Source organism: Pocillopora verrucosa, chromosome 12 (genome assembly GCF_036669915.1).
Source record: "Pocillopora verrucosa isolate sample1 chromosome 12, ASM3666991v2, whole genome shotgun sequence".
In the NCBI taxonomy this organism is placed as follows: Eukaryota; Metazoa; Cnidaria; class Anthozoa; order Scleractinia; family Pocilloporidae; genus Pocillopora; species Pocillopora verrucosa.
The window spans coordinates 7,939,330-7,958,897 of NC_089323.1; the positions used below are offsets into that span (position 1 = coordinate 7,939,330).

At 37.0% G+C, this 19,568-nt stretch overlaps 1 protein-coding gene across 4 annotated transcripts in view; it reads right to left on the minus strand.

Annotated features, from left to right (window-relative positions):
• The window catches only part of LOC131777817 (tumor protein p73-like), a 45,462-nt gene extending 26,591 nt beyond the window's left edge, over positions 1-18,871 (minus strand). The window contains exon 1 of one of the 4 annotated variants that reach the window (XM_059094163.2): positions 18,833-18,871. The gene's annotated coding sequence lies outside the window, so the exon portion shown is untranslated. Of the gene's footprint in view, positions 1-12,726; positions 12,868-18,832 lie in introns of those variants that run through there. The other 3 variants (XM_059094160.2, XM_066159136.1, XM_059094161.2) reach the window with 3 other exon arrangements.
• Between the last annotated feature and the right edge of the window lie 697 nt (positions 18,872-19,568).

Genomic DNA, 19,568 nt, shown 5'->3' on the forward strand with positions numbered 1-19,568 from the left:
GTAAAATTACAAAATTTACCGACTCAATCGAACGTCGGTGAATCATTCTACAGATTCCATGTTGCAAAGTTTGAATACTATAGAGGCTGATAAAATCCCCCAAACAAAAGCAATCGGCCATTTTGGCTTTCGTTGCTCACGTGCCAAGATTTCTGGCAAAATCGTACATTTCCCAAGATCACTTGGATGATGTGCTATTTCTATCGATGAGCTAGTTTGTGATCTTATATCACTAGAAATTACTAAAATCACTAGAAAGGCACCTGTCGTCGATTTCTTTGAGAACTAAGGGGTGTTGCAGGATACGAACAGATTACCTATTTTAATGCAGAGAAAAATTCTTTATTATTATGGTGATAAAAACCAAGCGAAATGATACTTTTCAATTTCCTTTAGTGTCGAGGTTGTAGACTGAATCAGTTTCTTTATGTAAAGATTTGCAATTTAAATGACTAAGGCAATTTACCACAAGGAAAGAAAAATTGATGAAGCATCCTTCGTAAAGTTCCTTTCCCTTGTTTCTCATACCAGGAAAAACGCTTTGCAAAGGTGAAAATTTTTAATTTACGAGACATAATCTAAAATAATGGCGGAGAATTTATTCTGATTAAAGACGCGTGACAAAAAAATTGATATCATCTAAAATATTGTCTATCTCGAATTTTTTTCTTAAGTCGGTCAAGGGTATTACAAACGTTCATGCAATGACATGTTTTTAAGTTTTAATTTTACTCCCAAATTTGCACAATCATAACAGGTTTTAAAAAGTTTTTTTTAAGCAAGAAAGAAATATGTCTATTTTTGTTTACATTCATCTCCAAAAGGCGATGTTCACTTCTTAAACATTACCCTCCAACAGTATAAAGGTCAGTTGCTCACGGAGGACTGGCATGAAGGTAGAGAAACCCATCATGTTATGGGGGTCGAGGGTTGAAAAGAGGGGGCTAAATTCCCTCAAAGGGTTTAGAAGGAAAAACGATTTTAGACACAGGGTGTGGTCTGAAATAGGGGCGGATTGGACTCTTACGAAACGATTGTTGTACATTTTATAGCGTCATTTTTAAAGTAAACTGAGCTGTCAACTTTGTGAATGGGTCGCACACGCCCATAGCTTATCGAACCCCTGAAAGAGTAGTTTCATGGGGTTTGGACTCGGAGCACGTTTTTGCATGAAGTCTCAAAGGAACATTTATTTATTATAGAGAAATTTCTCGAGAAATTCACATGAATTTCTTGGCTTTGACAATACCTAGGACACGGGAGAGAATTATTCACGTAATCATCTTTGAAAATAGAGAATTCCGACGGGGCATCAACTGCATCAGTAATGTCATAAGAAATTGAACGGTTCGTCTCTGAAAAGCACTTTTGACATTATACAAAATTTTGTATTCCCTTATCAGAGAATGAGAGATCATTAGACGAGACAAAGTTAATAAACCAAAAATAGCTGTTATGAAACGATGAAAAATTGTACTTGAGTTTGAGTGGTGATTCTTAAAATTGCCACTCTCTGACAAGATGAATCTCTTTTCCTGCTATTGTTAGAATCAAGAGCCAATTGTTCATCTTATCGCCAGAATATAACAATTTATTTCGAAAGTTAACGCGCCAAAAATCATAAGTATTCATGGCATGAGGACTATATTTTTCCTCGTGCAAACTGGTGTTTTTGTGTAGCCCCTTACGGTGCCGTACTTACAGCTGCCAATCAGAGCGAAGGAAAGTAATACAAGTAGCCTAAACAAGCAAGTTGCCCGAAGAACGGGAAAACGCGAGTGACCAAGACGCAGCTGCTTTTGCTTTCTCATCTGATTGGCTGCGATGGTGGCGCAAAATTTACAGGACCAATCACAGAAAGAGAAAAGCGAAACCGATGCAATCCCAGACAACCCTTGACTCCCCTTTGAAAATTGCTTGAGTGTAAAATTAAAAAAGCTTCCCGACCGGCAAAAGATATCCTTAATGCATATGTTTTGTTAGAGGGTATATGACTTTTGCTGGGCTGTAAACACGGAGCTGTTGAACGTGCGAGACTGAAAACGTAGAACGGTATGAATGTACAGCTCCCTAGAGATAAAACTCATGGATAACATAAGACAGTTTACAGCCGTAACTAGACACTTCAGATGGTTGAAAAAGTTCAAAGTACGTAGGTCAAAGCTTTATCACGCAATATCAAATAGAGCTACGCCCAAGGATCGAATGGTCAAAGGTCGTTAACTTTATCATGACTCAACTGAGGAAATCTGCACTTGCCATCGGGTCTGTAAGGGCATCAGTCTCTTTTCTTGAGTAGAATATGTCATAGTATCTTTTTTTTTCTGGTCACACGAATAGAAAGGAGATGGCATGTCGTTTAATGGTATAGCTCAAACACAATTTACTAATTGATTCATTGTTTACACAAACTATGAAACAGAAGTCATATGGCTGTCATATGACGCCGGAGAATGAATAGATTGGGATTGGGAAGTTATCACGAGCTTGATAAATAAGACAGAGAGACAAAAAAGTTGTGCCATTCAGACAACTGTCTTTAAGCCGGACAAGCTTATTTTGTTTGGCACACCCCTTACGATTCCCTGTATGATAGATTTTGTTTTCCTCTCTGCACTGCCCTTTTTTTTTTTAAGACTTTTGCAGTTGTTCGCCTTTGCTGAGTTTAAATATTTAAAAGAAAGCAATTAATTAGTTACTTTTGACTGATAGCGTGTCTTTGACGCTTAACCCCTTAATTCCCAAGATCATTTTTCAATTCTCCTCTCTAGCGGCTACACATTTTCTTGCGAATTGGTCACGAGAATTTGGTGTAAGATCAAGATAACTTCTACCTGATAAATTTGGATATTCCCATGACCTGTTTTACTGAATAATGTATGGATATTACAGGGAGAAGTTACTGGTTAACCACTTGGTTTATCAATACTTCTTCTAAAGCCCACACACAGGGAAGGTATGTATATTTCGATTTAGAAAAACATAAGAGGAATTTTCATTACAGTTTTGGTGGTAAATCTGAAAATTTCTGATCTCTGCCAACTACCGGAAAGGCGTTCACGGAACACGAGATTTTCGCAGTAAGTTAAAAAAAGCAGTTTGACTAATGTCAAAGAATCGCAACCAAAATGTCAGTTTCGTGAATTAACAATTGCAAACTTGACTATGAAAGACAAATTATATTTTGCATTGAAATCACATCCAAAGCTTCATTACTTCTGTCAATCTACTCAAATGATTTTCCTCTTTTTGCGACAGTATCGATGTTCACGCACTATCCAAAACTCAAGCAATAAAAAAGACTACTGGAAGCTTCATACTCAGTAGAAATTCTTGTTTAAAGTGCCTTCAAATCCGAACAAGCGATCACGAGTTAAGGTGACTGAATTTTAAATCGAACCACGAGCGGGTCAAGGCTGTGTCACGAGTCAATTTCTAGCGGATTTTAGTTATGCTCTCTTTTCGTCTACTTGAATTTCTGTTTTCTCTGACCGTTGTTCTTGCTTAGGTATGTAGTGGTCCACATTAAATGGCTATGTTCGGCCGTCTGCTAATAAGCCCTAGCATGATAGTTCGCATATAGCACTTTAATCAGCTTTAAATATATTTAAAAGCAAACACGTACGTTCTGACTAAAAGATGTAGCGTTTAGTTAATGAACAACTCTTCGGTGCATTACTTGAAGAAATGGTTTTCAATAGTTTTAAATTTTGGCGATTTAAAGCCCAACAAACAGAGCAGAAATTTCAGTTACCTGCGTGAGAAACGAACGTCAAGCCTCTAAACTGCTATATCGCAAAAACTACGTTCTTCGAAAACGAATGATAAAGCTTTTAATAAACGAAAAAATTCTGCACTACGTCACTTGAAGAAATGGTGCTCAATTGTTTTATACTGTGGCGATTTAAAGCTTAACGAACATGACATTAGTTTACGTTTACTGCATGAAAAACGAATGCCATGCTCCCCCGACCGCTATTCTGGTCTTCGAAAATGCGTTTTGAAGCGTTTTCAAGTTGGTTTACGGTACCAGAATTGTTCAGTTGCGAACATACAATCCTTTGCCAACTTAATTATAATCTTCCTTTTCTGTAGTATGTAAACACTTAGAAGAAAGCTTGCAAAGATGGACAACACCAAACTTTTACTACTGCCCTCACTAATTTATCTGAACGTTGATAAATGATGCAATAAGACGCAAGAATGCACGATCAAAACATTTTGCGCAATGATTTTTAAAATTTGAATTGTATCACGTCATTTTAAAGCTATTTTTTCCCGCGTAAAATATTTCGCTTGATTTTTTGCTGATTAAGTAGATTTCTAAAACAACCAAAACAGTTGGATTCGTTCTTATTCCTTTCCACTTCAGGAAAGATAAATCAAACCGATTCTTCCATTAACTTCTTTAAAAAAAATCGTCAATCGCGTGCGCATACATTATGCGCGAAAATAGCGTACAGCGACGATCGCAAACGAGCTGCACGCAAGTCAAACGCAGCGTCCCTCAGCACTTACATTCCTACAATATAATCTGAAATAATTAATATCCATACTGAAATTATGTACCTTTGAAACGTCGATTGATTCACTTGTGGAACATCTAATGTTGAGGCTAATTCCAGCAAATCTTCCTCCTGACAAGTAATTATGCTCTTATACGTTTACCAAACCGCACGTTAAATTTGCGAGCTGTCAGAGACACCCAACGATTTGCCAAGATTGGCTTGCGTTGGACTTGCATCTCACGGTAGAAGCCTAACGATTGGCTATTTCCAGTGGGAGCTGGTTAATTGGTTAGTGTGCTCAGGGACTGTTAGTCATTTTTATTCAATATTAAATCAGTTTTGAGCGACGTAAGGGGTAGAATCGTGCCGAAATGACAATAGGGCGTTAATATTTAAAAATGGCGAGAAAAAAAAATACTCAATCTTTTTTTAAGTACACCTACGCAATTACCGTGAACCTCACGCGCGCTGGTTAAGAAAACATGGTATCTCACGCAAGCTTGTGTATTTAATCACTTCTACCTAAAAATAAAATAGCCTCTTTCACAATTCGAGAAAATGGTCAAATCGCAAGTAAGATTTCGGAGATATGAGCTGCTATGTTTTGGTTTTGTGTTACATCTTAACATATATTCTTCGGGATCTGATAGACGTTTTCGACAATGTTCGGTTATGGATGGATTATTTTAGGACTTTCACGGAAATTTAGTGCGGAATGGACTAAACTTGCGCCGTAGGTTAAGAAAATGTTGGCACTTTTACTTGTCCTGGGGTAAACTTATTCCCAGCTTTGAAAAAGCCATATGAATGCTCAACTAAGGTTGTTACTACATATCACAGTGGCTGGAAAAGCCAAGAAGGAACCAGCTTAAATTTTGGTTATTGAAAACGAAAGAAAACAGTCTTGTTTCACAAGATAGAACCCTGACTTCTAGATAATTTTATCGCAAGGAAATATGAACACAGCAGTCAAACTTTGAGCATGCGCGAGGGGATCAATTCTGGCCGGCCACGAGCCAATTTCACGCCCAAAATTTCATACCAAACATATGAAAGCATCACTACATCGCAAAAAAAGTGAAAGAAAATTAAATTGAATCTCTTATAGAAATCTGTAAGGAACAAAAGTAGCGAAAAAGAAAAGTTCAGTAAGACGCGTGGAAAACAAAGCTTATTCAAGTACAGGTATCGTGTTGATTTACTCTTCTGTTTAGAGCTCTAACAAAAAATGTTTAACGCTTCCTAAACACCCTAACTGTGGCTGTTTAAGCTCGTGTGAGACATGTTAGATTCTGAGATCCTGAAAGCACATAACCTAGTGATTGTACATGTGCAGACGTTAGACCACCGTGTTCATAAATATGCCACTTTAAATTTAATGCGAGAGACCCACACCCACACCGCACACGCTTCGAGAATATCTATCTTTCATTGAAGGATGGCTTTGGGGTCAAGTGTCCAAAATAGAGAAAATATTTTCTTGCTTTTGGATTTTCTTGCGTTTGAACAAAGAAAAATACTGAAATAAGGCAGGAACTAACTAAACGATTTTTGTTTTTGTTTGTTTGTTTTGCTCTGTGCAAGATAACAGTAAACCAATAGAAAGAAGACAACAGTAAACCTATAGAAAGCCACGAGATATAAATATGACAGTAAGGTCAAGACTGGAATCGCAAGTTGTCGAACGATTTTTCTTCGAATGATTAATGAGCGCAGGCGATAAATATACTGGGATTAAAACGAAGTGCAACTTACGCAGCTTAGACTGTAAAGACGAGGTTAGTAAGATACGTATGTCCCTACTGTGTGTCTGACGATCTCGAGAACAAGAAAGGATTATTAGCCCTCTCTTGTTTGAGAATCAATTTTTAATCTCGCAGAATGGCTTCAAATGACTGACGCACGTCAAATTAAAGATGAATCAATTTTATGTCGTTGATAAGTCTTAAACACAATCTCATGACAACAAAAAGATTTGAGCTTTCACCTCACCACGAGATTTAAAAACAATTGGTGATTGATAGCGTGAGATTTTGGCTGCAGAAATAGTCAATTTTAGCTCTAGCCATTCAGCTAAGTATGGCTGCTTATTTGACCAATAACAGCGACTATAGGTAAAGTGTTGATACAAGGAGAGGGAACAATAACGAATAAGGATTAAGGAGATTAACGCGCATTATGAACAAAAGCCTAAAACGTGTTTTTTTTTTTAAGACTTCGCAAAAACATCCAAAACATCATCAATAACATTATTGGGAGCTGGGCTCCTGACATGATCTCAGTCTGGGAGACTTAACTATCAGCGCGACTGGCTGACAAAGAGGCACTGTAAAGAGTGAAGAAACAGAAAGAAAATAAGTAATAAATGGCCGGAGATAATTTAGGTAAAGTAGAACTCGACTAGTTTACTCGTGACTCAAATCTGACCGGTGGCACGACTTGGAAATGACTCGAGACTCAAAAATGACGTAAACATGAAGTTAACACGTGACTTTACGGAACATGCAAAAGTCCTTCGCGGTGTCAAGTTAGAACTTGGACTCCACCCTTAAAGCGGCGATGAAACAGTAATTAGAGCCGCAACAATATTAGCAAAAGCGTCCGCCCTTAAACCTAAAATAGCTGACCGCCATGTGCCCATTCTGTGTTAGTTAAAAGAGCGCGTTCCAATCCCTCACACTTCCATACAACTTTAGTTCACTTCATCAACTTAATTTTGAATTAAATACAATTTGGGGTGTTCCCGATCGTAACGCATAACTCATTTTAAGAATAATGTTTGCAAAACATTTGTATTTGATATAATTCCAAGCTTTCCGGTTGTATATCGGCTAAAGTCTTTGCAATATGAAAAGATCTACTAGGGTGTACAAAATACTTGAGCAGTATAACTAATTAAAAACTGAATAAAATCGCGATCACAGAGCTTATTCTTTCCAGTTTCCTCTTGTTTTGCTTTGTTTATCCATTCTTTGACAAACAAAGCGAAGTATTAGTTCAAAATGTCTTGGCATACAACTAAAGAAAGTGTTAAATTTCTATGTTAGGAGTTATGAAACCGCCAGCCGTAAGCTTGTAAGCCGCACCTTTTACTTTCGTTTACACGTGGCCCAAACATCATTAGACATTAGCGGCTTTATTTGTGACGGTATTTCTCAATCTCACGACGAAGCCCGACAATTTTATTACTTCTTGACCTTCTTGTCATTTTGGGGAAAATTTTACCATTTACTCGGCTCTTTTGCCACAAATAAAGGAAGTTTTTTGTGACTCTTAGTGTGTTGGTTGTAAAATCAAGTTAGCCGGCCCAAAATTGCAGTTCTATACCGTGAAGGATATAACAGTCTATTAAAATTTTCGGCATTGTCCTGCCAGTTCACTATCCGCGATGGAAATGCTTGGAAAACTTTCTTTGTGTTGCGATATTGCGTATCCCTTCAGTCAATATGCATTAGTGGATTTACGAGGTATCATATTTGATACCTCATGGTAAAAGAATGCTCCTGGAAATTGTTCAAATCGTGGGTCGTCTTAGAAATTGATTGCTTCAAAAAGCAGTAAATCGTGTGTAATCCTTTTGATACAGCCCGACACGTTTATGTTAAAGATAGTGCTTTATCAGACATCGAGACTCGATTCTGAGGGTAAAACGCAAAATTTTCTCCAAATAATACCAGGAAATTTAGAAATTTATACCAAAACTCGAGAATGTTCGTCTAAAAGAGTTCTACTATCGCAAACAAATCAACGTCAACTTTCTGCATTAACTCAAAGCACCTTCATTTGGACACCGATCACACCTAGGAAAACAAAACATAACACTTACTAAATCTTTGAAAATCCTGGAACGGCTGTCAAATGACGGCTGCTTTTTGCGCAAGCAATGTGAAATGTTCACAGTCACTGAGTGAGTTTTTTTGCACGAAAGAATGTTCGCCCTTTTATTTCAGATTATTAATTGGAGGTCCTATCACGTGGGTTAGTTAATTTTCCGAATCAATGATCACGAGCTTTCGAATGCATAAACAATTTTCAAGGTTAAATTAATCAAAACCAATTTTCGGTGCTTTTTATCTCTGCTTTTACTGATTCGTCCACTGAATGAGTTTTACAAAACTTCAAAAAGTTAGTAGACCCGTTTTAGCACTGAAAGATACTTAAAACATCAATATCTGAGTCGAATTTTCGGGTTAAATTTCCACACTTAATTTTACCACAGAAATATGTAAAAGCTTTCAAATTTAAATGTTTCGCTTTTGGAAAGTTACATCATCAAAAACACTTGCGTATGCATAAAAATTGTAATCAGCCAGGTTTTGTTTTTTACTTTATATACTTTTGTTCAGAAAAACAAATAAAGAGCTTGGCGAGCAAACGAAAAACTGGAGTTTTCCAATTGACGGGCGACGTGGATTTATTTCCAACAGAGAATGAGCTTGTAGTTTCCTAATGTGAAGAAAATTTTAGTTCCAAGATAGAACAATATTGTATTGCATTGTGATGACATAAGGCAACTATATAATGACAAGAAAAGCCGCATGATACTAAATTAACATTTTCTTAATCTCTATGTAAACGCGGTCTTTGATCACAAATGTATTATTCAAGATAACAGAACTGTTTTCTAATTTCTGTCGCATCGTTTAGATATAAAAACCAATTAAGAAGCAATAACTAGCGTCGTGAACCGATTGACAATGTGCTGTCCACGGCAATAAACAGATCCACGTGAACTTTCTTGCTGGCGTAGACAATCCGGTTTCCTGAACCGGAAATATTTACCCAGCGGATTTCGGAAATGAGACAGACAGAACCATGTTTGATCGAGCTAGTAGACTATGAAACTGTATGTTTTTTTTTCTTTTCGCCTGTGCATTACGTGTTAAAAGTTCCAAACGAAGTAATTATTCGAGAGAAAATAAACGGTGTTTAGTATGATGCCATAGACTACCAAGATATATGTTTCGTTAAATTCGTTATTTAGAGCAGCCTTGTTTTGAGAGCAAACAACGAGCCAAAGTCATGTTGTCAAATACAAAAACCGCCTTCTGTTGTACGACACCGCTCTGATACCGACCCCTTGCAAAAACCATAGCGATTAGAGAGAAACCTTGAGCATTGCACACATTATCTCTGTGGATATCCAGCAAAAATATTAGTAGAAAAATTTTCAAGCTCTTCAATTTTCATTTGGGTTTTTAGCGGGGATTATTTCCGGAACAATTGAGACAAGAACGTGCGTCAGCTGAAACTAAGATGATAAGAAGTCATTTTAGCGCGTGTAAGTTGTTCAATTAGCACGCGACCAAAAACATGAACGCGACAGAAGTGCTTGTCATCAGTCAGTTTCTACCTAATATGGCGTGAAAACAAGAGATTGCGACGGTAAATGTGACATAGGATTGCTTTCTCTCCACGTTAATGAGAAAATACATAACAGCAGCACAATCGCAACCAAAAAACTCAGTTCTTTTAGGCTGTCGATATTTTAGAATATCTCCCAACAACATATTGCATATCAAATCAAGAGGCAACAAAACAGACATGTCCTATAATTTATGTTACTATCCTCGGCCATATAATTTTTTTTGTAATGACACAAAGTGATGTTTAAGGCAGCTCAGGTGAAAGTGGATAAGTAAAAAGACTACAGTTATCATATGACGCTTTAGGCAGCTATGTGTAGTTGGAAATCAAAATGACATTGGAAATTTCAAAGCGTCTGGGTACTGATACTATGTACTTTGCCCCTCGACTGTCGATAATCCATTCTAGTTCAGAACCGAAAGTGTAAATCTTGTATGCAATTAAAAGTTGATCACACAAACACTTTTTCGAAGGTCGGCTTTGTAAAAGTGTTTCAAAAATCACGGTTTTGGATAGAAGTATTCTAAGTCACTTTATTTCAGATCTAAAATTTTTGAAAGGAGAGCTCCAACTGCGCCAGAATTAAACTTAGGGGAATCAATGATTTTCAATATTACAAAGGGAAATTTTCTGAATGTAAAATGGATTTTTAAGTACTGGCGATGATACAACTGGAAAGCTCTTGATAAACTCATGGGTTAAATGATTGACGCTTGGAATCGCTGTTAGTGGCCGCAGTTACTTTTCTAAGTACAGTAATGATCGGAATTTAATTCCAGCGCAAATATAATTTAGAATAATCTGTTTATTCCTAGGGTGTGACATTTACCGACGTCGGGCCTTGAGTAACTGCAATAAAGGAGCGCTCAACCATTATTAACTTCTCATCGAGTAGCAGCTTAATACCAAATTCACATACTATACAGTATAAAGGTTACAGTCGGTAACACGATAATCGTCCACAGTCTGAGTAAACATCATTTCTTACAATTAACACCATTAGTCAATAAGCTTTGATGAAAAGTTCGCTGCAGGGAGGGCAAAGTCCGGAAAAGTTTGAGCGAGTTTAAAAACGTTCCTCTAATTAGGTAGCTGTTCTGGTGAAAATTAATTCCACCTCACGGCTTGTGATACTGAGATTCCTAATTTTCTCATTCCTTGGCAAACCGTTTTGATATTTCCGCAGTTAGTCATGGAAGTTATCTCTTGGTTTATGATTAAATTCTGTGTTTGCTATTTAACTACCATCAAATTTCTCCTTACAATATCACCCACGAATCAAATATTGAGGTCACGAGAATTAAAGGAAATGATCCCCAACTAAAGAAGCTCTCAATTATTAGACAAATTCTCCCTATCAACACCTTGGAAAATGTTTAAAAAATATTATGGAGAATATGCATACTGATGTTAGGGTGTGAAGGGTCAAGCCGAATTGATATCGTGTACCATTCTTCAAGACTAAAATACTGCAGGGCTCTAGCATAGCTACGCAATAACACTTTTGAAAGGTTCTGGTCTCGTTCGAATTCATTGTGGTAATTTAGCTGGACTACTACTCAGTTACCCGGCTGAGCTCGGCAAGCTGTCAATCAGTCCATTAATCTAGGGGCTACCCAATGTGTGTGACATTCCCTTACTGAGATGTCACACAAACCTCTGCCTAAAATGTGTACTGCGTAGAATTTTAAAAACACTTTCAGCTCGGAAAACCCAGTGAGACAAATTTTCAGGAGTCATTTGTATATACACCGCCTTTGCGCAAACTCCTTTTCCATCATAAGAACCTCACTGCACCTCAAATTGCTAAGATGTATTGCGTGCATGCACACTTTTCTCAAAAACAGGAGTGTGATCGCATCTATACAAAAGGCACAATTTCCTTAGTTTTAGCGCTGGGCTAAGATAAAAAAAAAAGACTCTTTCTCACCGATCAAATAGGAAATTATATCGCCTTCCAGGTTTTCAACATCCAAACGCTTCATCTTTAGAGATTTGCACTGAACAGGTCAGACTAACGAAGCTTCTTCAGTAGACTTGAATAGATGCGCGAAATTATTTCAAGATATACAAATTTTTATTTTCTAACCCACGACCTTGAATGTCCGATGCAGAGGTCAAAACTCGCGATAAAATTAAACCACGCGGATAACTTCTCTACAATTGATTTCCTGCGCTTTTTAGGACTCCGTTTGAAAATCTTGCGATGAATCGACAGTTTTCACACTACTCTAAAACGTTGCTATGTTGTGAGAGGTTTACGCCTACGACATAAAATAAACTTGCTCACCAGAAAATTAATTCTGAAGTAAAAAAAATATTTCGTTGCGGTTCCAGAGGTTTCTTGCTACAAACGGCAAAGGAAACCGCAAATCGTTTCATTGAATTAGTGTCATAAAAATCAACAGTCGCGTGACATGACCCAATTGCTGTAGACCTTATACACGAGGTCTTAAAATTTGTTAACAGCTCAGTATAAGGCAGCTCTGAGAAAAATTGAACAGTACTGACTGACCTCTACCATTATGCATGGAAAAATTGTGAACTGTGTTTGTGAATTTAACTATCCAGTAAAGAGCCAGATGTTTTATATCAAAACAAAATTGTTGTGAATATCATTTCATGAATAGTTCGCCTTCATTTCAAAATACTGTTGCAGGGAAGAGTCGCTGCATTTAACCTCCAAAAGCGAAGAATTAAATGTACACCTCATAGATTTGAGAATGCCTTCTTCGAGAAAACGATAAAACACGGGCTTTAAAGATAACAATATCAGTATTGTCCCTTGATAGAGTCGAAAACACGATTGTACACGATATTTCTCTGTACTCGGAAATACATTAAGACTTACCAAGTCTTTACAATTTCAGCAAAGAGACGTGAATTTAATCCCTGTGCCCCGTGTAATCCGTGGGCAATGCTTTCGTTGTAACAACTTGGACTAAAAATAAGCACTAAAGAATGCTTGTCTTTCTTATTCCGTTCTATTGATTTGAACCCTGTCACGTGGAGTTTAATATCCGAGCCAGAGAGATCACGAGTTTTCATGCATAATTAAGCAGTAAACTCGTCAAGGTCTTTAATGAAAAATCAATTTTCAGCGCTGGGTTTGTCGATGTTTCACGTATTAATTCATTTAAATAATTTTCAAGAGTTTTAGAGCTTAAATGATTAAATACAAGTCATGAAGGGCCGTCTAAATCTCTACTCTTGAGTTGTTGTTTTTTCGTTATTTTCCCAGTTAAAGGACTGTGGGACAAAATATGCAAAGATTCCTTCATGAAGTGGGGCTTTTTTTTTTAATGTTATCTCATCAAAACAATCTTTTGTGTGGGTGTAAAGGGCAATCGAAATACAATAGATGCTTTCAATTGCGAATATTTTGTTCAGGAAAACCAAACAAATAAGAAATCTGGAAGCATTCCAACGGGTGACAATTATTCCAAAAAACAAAGAACCTCTTCTTCCAAAGTTGTCGTAAACACATGTAGATTTGCATTTACCATGATTTTATTTTGCTGGTGCATGATTCAGTGCATGACCCGATTCTAAAACAGCATCTAATCATTTACTATCATGTCATTTTCAAAGCTTTCATCTCTTGAATGAATGGATTACTTCACTTGACAGTTTCCTCCAGTTGTTGCAAAAATTTTTACACGTACAGATCAGCTAAAGAACTAAGAATATCCTCCTCCTTGATTCAACGCAAATTAACGTTGTCATACAGCTGCAGTTAAGCCAGGCTGAATTTAGTCACCGGTATTACCGACGGAAAATATCATGCCAGCGGCGAAAATCTCTCCGTGACGCCGAAATCGACAGTTTCAATGCAAAGAATATTAGTAGCATCGAAACGAAACGGCTATTTCATTTTGTTTGTTTCCCTTTTTTTTTTTTCAAAAAATATTCAAAAAACAGAGCATTGATTGGGTTTTTGGCGCGTGTATGCGGCAATTGGCACGCGTGCAACCAAATAAATGGCACGCGAACTCAATAACAACCCCTGTGGTGAAAGGGTATTTTGACTGACTTAAGATTTTGGATAAACGATCACGAAAGCTCCAAGGTTCTGCGTTTTCCCGCGACGATGCCAACAACTCTTATCACATCCTTCATTTCGCTAAAACTTTGACAAAGCAGTGTTGGTATTAAGCTGTTTCTTGAGAGAGGATTACAGGACTTTTTAGGGTGAAACAAAGTGAGTGGAAGTATTAATTGGCAGGCTTGCATTGAACTATCAAAATAACAGGAGTAGTATTTGTGTGCCTTGTGAGCAAAAATTAGTATCAACGACACCTATTAGGGAAAATTTATATATTATGGGTCTTTCGATTATCAGTATTGAGTTCCAGGCGAAAAAAAATAGAGAAAAATATTCTCAATGTTAAATAACCTCTAAAAAAAACTTTCCTGCGTCAATAAAGTTATTTTTAAATGGGCTAAGTCTAAAAGAGCTGGTCTGGAAGGAAACTTTAAATCTGATATGCAAAACTGAGTTCAGACACCTATTAGGGAAAATTTATGTATTATGGGTCTTTCGATTATCAGTATTGAGTTCCAGGCGAAAAAAATAGAGCAAAATATTCTCAATGTTAAATAACCTCTAAAAAAAACTTTCCTTCGTCAATAAAGTTATTTTTAAATGGGCTAAGTCTAAAAGAGCTGGTCTGGAAGGAAACTTTAAATCTGATATGCAAAACTGAATTCAGATTACCCATTTCAGATCAAAAACCTGCACAACAAGACGCATAATCGACAAAGTTAAACTTCAATTTGGTGATATAAACACACTTTTGTGATAATTCTATAACGATCATTCTCTAAAAAAAACGTGATCATCTTTGTCGCGTATAAAGGTATGGAATTATTCTAACAAACATCGGCACTTTAAGGGTTACCTTTAAAATCTCGCCAAAGGTAGATTATGATTTTTGATGGGCATTTCATGAAGAATATCATGGGTCCTTTCCTTGCCAAGAAAAACTGCTTCATGGTAATTTTGTGACAAGCATCTTGCATACTGCTCAGGTCAGACATTACAAATTATTTTATATATAGAAAGAAAAATGGTAAATCTCGTCGAAGAACGAAACCTGGGCTGTTAAAATTATATGGATTTAATTTTGTTAGTTTTGCGTTTTTGTCTTCCTTTTCTGTTTGTTTTGAATTTTTCTCTGTTATTTTATGTTACCCAATTTCATGGACTTAGATCGTTCCATCTGGTCACCATACAAAAAAGTATTGCCTTAGAATGGCACGATTTTGCAGCCCGCGTCATGTAATCGTACCCTCTTTCAGCAAACGTCGATCAAGTAAATTTACAGACATCATCAATAAAACTGGAAATGAGCCATTAAGTTGGGAAATTACCCAATGAATCTTTGACTTTCCCCTGGTAAGCTGAGATGGATTTCTTATTTCAGCTGTGGCATTTGTCAGTCAGGTCGCACGACAGTTTGAAGTGAAACTGTCCATATGCATTCAAATCCAAAAGGAATATCACGTATGACGTGAGGTCAGTGTTCGCCATTGCCTTCACTTTCCTTCACTGCGATGAGTTTTCTCTTGTGGGGTGGGTTTTCAAGGGAAGACATGAATAAAATTGGAAACGGAACATTTAACAATTAAAAGTCTTCTCTGTTATAATACGCGGATAGTGGTGATCATTTTGGAAAATAATCGATCATGTAGTGTATAATTTTTCTTAATATTCTCTTCAGTTTGTAAGGCCATAAGGTTTTTAATGGTTAATCGCTTTGGCATCGTATTAATTTCGCAATAAGCTTCGACAAGAAACTCGCAACGCTTAAGAATACCTCGCGACGAAAGCTATTTTTGCACTTAATTTCTCAAAAAGTAAGCCCTTTGCAAAAAGATGAGCCTGAATCAATAAGGACAAAAAAACTGACAAGGAATATCATTTAAATTACGTTCCAGGTGCAAACTGCGTGAAGTTTATCTACCAGGTTTGCTTATGATGCCTATGACGAAACGTTTTTTGATAAATGACCTCGATTATAAAACGTGACTTGGCATTTTATCCGTCAACAAAACTTGTAAAGTCACGACTGAAAATAGATCGCCAGCATAAGAGTGGAGTGACTAAAATCAAAATTGATTTGGCTGGTGGCCACAATTATCTTCACTGGGTCATTTTGTCTGAGATCGTCCGACAAAAAAAACAATTAAAACGTTTCATGACTTGTCAAGGGCTCAAAAAAACAACAGCTTCTTTCAACATCATGTCAAATGAGCAATAATGTCTGTTTGTTACCCGCCTATGGTTAAATATGGCCTCGGGGGCAAAATTTCCCTGGTTATTTATTTGCTGAATCAGGAAACGGTTAGAGATTTGAAAAAAAGAATGATTAAGCCTTCTGCAAACTATGATATAAGTGTTGGATATTATCAGTTATCCGCGCTTGGCTGATAATTTTGAGTTCCTTCGTCCTGCTTTCATTACACGGAAGTCGCGATTTTGCAACCACTGCACTTTTCATTCCGTTATGCAATCGTGGAAATGTTCCAAGCTGTAAAACTAACTTTATTCGAGCTCCTCAACGAAAGTTTCTTGAATTTCTTTTATTTTTTAAATGATTTTCTTAATTTCTCATATGGTCTACGGTTTGCTCCAAACTATATTGGACATCGTATTAATTTGGTTGTTGAAATCCATTCCCTTCTCAGTTTCACAAAATCGCAAACACTGCAAGTTTCATCGAGTCATGCAATAATTGAAAAGTTCCAGGCTACAAAAATGTGTCTAGTCACGTCAGTTAAGTTGGTAACCGTCGAAGTATAACTTTATTCGATCTCTATACAGCAAAACTCTTGTGTTTTTCAAAAGTATTTTTTTTATCTTTTTTCTATATTTCTCATATGGCGTGCTGTTTGCCTCAAGCTTCGCTGGATCGACGTTATGTGATTTCAGCAATTGGAATATATTCCCTACTCAGTTGCCCAAAGTCAGTGTCGTCTCTGTTTAGTTCAATCTTAAGTATTATGGAGCAATCGTCATTTCCTTTCCTACATTTCCATTACTCGCAATCCTTATGATTTTGTGCTTACATTAAAAAGAAATGACATGTATCATCCAGGGCCAAGTTGTTCGAAGGATAGATATATCTGTATCCAACGGATAACTCACTATCCAGAGCAAGTAAATCTCAGCAAAACGTATTGCGTTATCCAACGTATAATTATCCAGTGGATAATTAACGTTATCCATCCTTCGAACATAAATTTTGAAAGGTTAAGAATTAATATGGCAAATATTCAGTTACGGCAGATATTTAGCTTATGTTGTAGCGCGGCCTATAATTCATAATTTATCATTCTGAAAGTTTCCGGTTATATCATGATAGCAGTCCACGTTTTAAATAAATTCTCTTCACAAATGTTTCTGATCATATATAGTCGAGTCATAGCTACAATGGAACCGCAGTTTCTGTAGCTTCGATGCCAAAGAGAAAAAGAGGACATAAGTAGTTTAGATTGTTAGAGAAGATGTGCACATCAGGTCAAGTGTTCAGCGCAACTAGACCACAATGTAATAGCGACAATTTGAGAACAACCACTCTGGCTTATTAAAATTGTTCCTTGTTTATCGTATCAACCAAACTGCATTTTCCAATATGAACTGAGATGGGGGCCGATTAGACCTCAGCTCTCAATAACCTATACTCACCTGGCCGAAATCTCTTACATAAATTTATTATGGTTTAGTCTTGTTTATATGAAAAGGCCCTTACCGAATGATCAACACTGTCTTAAAATAATTGCATCGCAGTCCCTCGGAAATATTTGTCTGCACATTTGAAAACAATTGCCACGTTGTTATATTTTTGGCTACCTGGCGAAGGGCTGAAAGGTCTCACAAACAATGAGCAAATTTCAATAAATGCAGATGATCTTGAATTGAAAGAATCTACCAGATGAAACCAAATACCTCAAAATCATGACCCAAAACAGAACTTGCACTTTCGAAACCAAAATTAAATAATCGACTTCAAATCATCCATAACTTTAAGATTAATCGTCATAGATATCTGGGAAAACGATGGTGAAAGTTATGATTGGTGTATTTTTAACGAAACATTATTCCGCCATGCCGAGCACTTTCACTTCCGCTTCGACAGGTTCTATCACAAACTCTTTAAACTCGCTACAATGAAAAATTATTCTGCTGAGTTGTTGTTTTGTGTTGTACACGATAGATAATTGCGCCAAGACAATAGACATTGGGCATGGAACTTACGCAGGAACGTGGGCTAGATGCAAAGCGTGATATTATACCACTATAACAATATAAAATCCTAACGGAGACGAGAGAGTGCTTATATTACCCGAGACATCACCTCGAGTTATGAGCTCACCGTGTCTTGCAAGCCCGAAAGTTCGATTAATATCAAAGTTCATATGGAGCTGATTTGGAAGAAAATATTCATGCACGTTTTCGCTCACCTGCAGGAGAAACACTGAGTGCTTTTCCTTTAGAATCTTGCGGTTAACAGGTAAGCTTTCATGACTAAAGAGATCTCTCTTAACGGTACCAGGTCAAGATCAAGCTGATCTTCCGAAGCCGGAAAACTGAACTGTAAGCGTTTTGCTCTCGTCGTTATTTACATATGGAGCGGTGGTTTTCCCATATTTAAATGTCATATCGAAACAGGGAGAAATTTCCATTTGCGACAATAAGTGACATGCTCCATTGCTTCATTGGAACTGTTCATGAGAACGTCGTATTAAACCGAAAGAGTGAAAAGGGGATTATACTCATTACCAAAGTCGCACGTTTCGAAATGAATGGATTCTATGTAAAACAACAAGCGACTCGGTTCAGCTTTGAAGCGTTGCCGCGATTGATCGATGGCAGGATTGAGGCTTCTGCAGTTCATCTTCACACCTTAAAAGCTACAAAATCAATTCTATCAAACAAATGATTACCAACCTACCTTGAACGCTTTTAAACCTGCGCCGGCGATGGATGTCTCAAGTAATTGATTTCTTCTGAGGTCACGCTATTTATTACGTATGCAGAGTCTGGCTAATTTAGGGCGCACCAATCACATTGAGGGAATCATATTGGATGCAGTGTCTCATTTTAGATTTTCATCAATCAGGATTTTAGAGTTATGACGAAACATCGAAGATGCACTGCTGCACACATGTGGAGGACAACTGACGGTTTAGAGTACAGAATTTTTCGGAGGAATATTTCCATGATTTACTGACTTTCGCACATAAATCAATACTTCGTTTAATCCTTCAACTCCTGTGAGTGACCAAAACAGAATTTCTTCTTACAATTTCAAATGCAATTTCAACTGGCAAGTAATGAGAATAAAGAAATTTTATCAATGAGGTGATTATTAGTTCATCCAATTCAAAACTCTCCAAACTTACCTTAAGATAATTGTAATAACAGGCAGTAAGGAGAATTACTAATGAGATCTTGAGAGTGAAGGGGCTGAGAAGCGTTGCTGTTTCTATCTTTTTCTCTGTATCATATTTAGAAATTTTAATTTGGCAAACTTTTAGACTCTAGAATAAACGGCTAAAAAGCCAGAAGAAATAGCACTTCAGTTCTCCTTTTCCCGTCATATTTTTTTATATTATGTTTACTCAGACGAATGCGATAGAACGCTGACTAGTAAATCTAACCCACTCATGTGGCGTCATCGTCTAACT